Here is a 1,036-nt window from a genome sequence, read left to right as displayed (position 1 = left end):
AGTTTGTGTCTTAAATGAATGTATGTACTCCCTCTGTTTTTATTTACTCTGCATATTAGAGTTGACTGAAGTCAAACTTTATAATGTTTGACCAAGTTTATAGGAAACAATATAGACATTTATCATAATAAATCTATACGATGTGAAAGTACATTTAATAATAAATCTAATGTTGTTGATTTGTTATTGTATATCTTAATATTTTTGTATATAAACTTGATCAAAGTTTGTAAAACTTGACTTTGATCAAAGCTAATATGCGAACTAAGTAAAAACGGAGGGAGTAACACTAACTTGATGCTAGATATGTTCATTTGAGGGATAAGCTTTTTCGGATGAAGGAAGTAGCTCTGAATCTAAAACTAAAGTGGCCCCCCCTCCCGACATTGTTGTTAAAGGAAAGAAAGGACAACCATCGTAGCAAGAAAGAGAGCGGTGAAGTCAGGAGAGCATCCGAGAGGGGTACAGGATAAGGCATGCTAGGACCCTCCTGGCACGTGAAATAAGAACAATCTTGATGAGGTATTTATATTGTAGCTTCTTTATTTACTTCCGTAATTCTAAAAGCACATGGATTATATCATGTCAAAACATATTGACTTGTTTTACAAGGAAATTACACCAAGGCAAAAACATTGAGGGTGTTGTAAAGGAAAAATACCACAATTCCAGTGATTTTCAACGGATACTCACCACTATATGAGAATGAACCAAGAGAAATACATAAATTGTCCGATTAATCACTTGGCGTGTCACGAATATAGACACCTGGCCCCACGTATCATTGACCAGAGATTCCACTAAGCTCATCCTCCTCCTCCTCCTCCTCCTCCTCCTCCTCCTCCTCCTCCTCTTCTTCTTCTTCTTCTTCTTCTTCTTCTTCTTCTTCTTCTTCTTCTTCTTCTTCTTCTTCTTCTTCTTCGACACATGGTTTGTTTTAGGGTTTTCAACACATAGGTGGAGTTAACTGCATTGATAATCTGCCACGAGAGCATGGTTTCCTTCCTTTCCCCTCTTAAACGACGGCTAAGGTAAA

This window comes from Triticum dicoccoides, chromosome 2A (assembly GCF_002162155.2).
Source record: "Triticum dicoccoides isolate Atlit2015 ecotype Zavitan chromosome 2A, WEW_v2.0, whole genome shotgun sequence".
Lineage (NCBI taxonomy): Eukaryota > Viridiplantae > Streptophyta > Magnoliopsida > Poales > Poaceae > Triticum > Triticum dicoccoides.
This window is presented reverse-complemented; position numbering follows the sequence as displayed.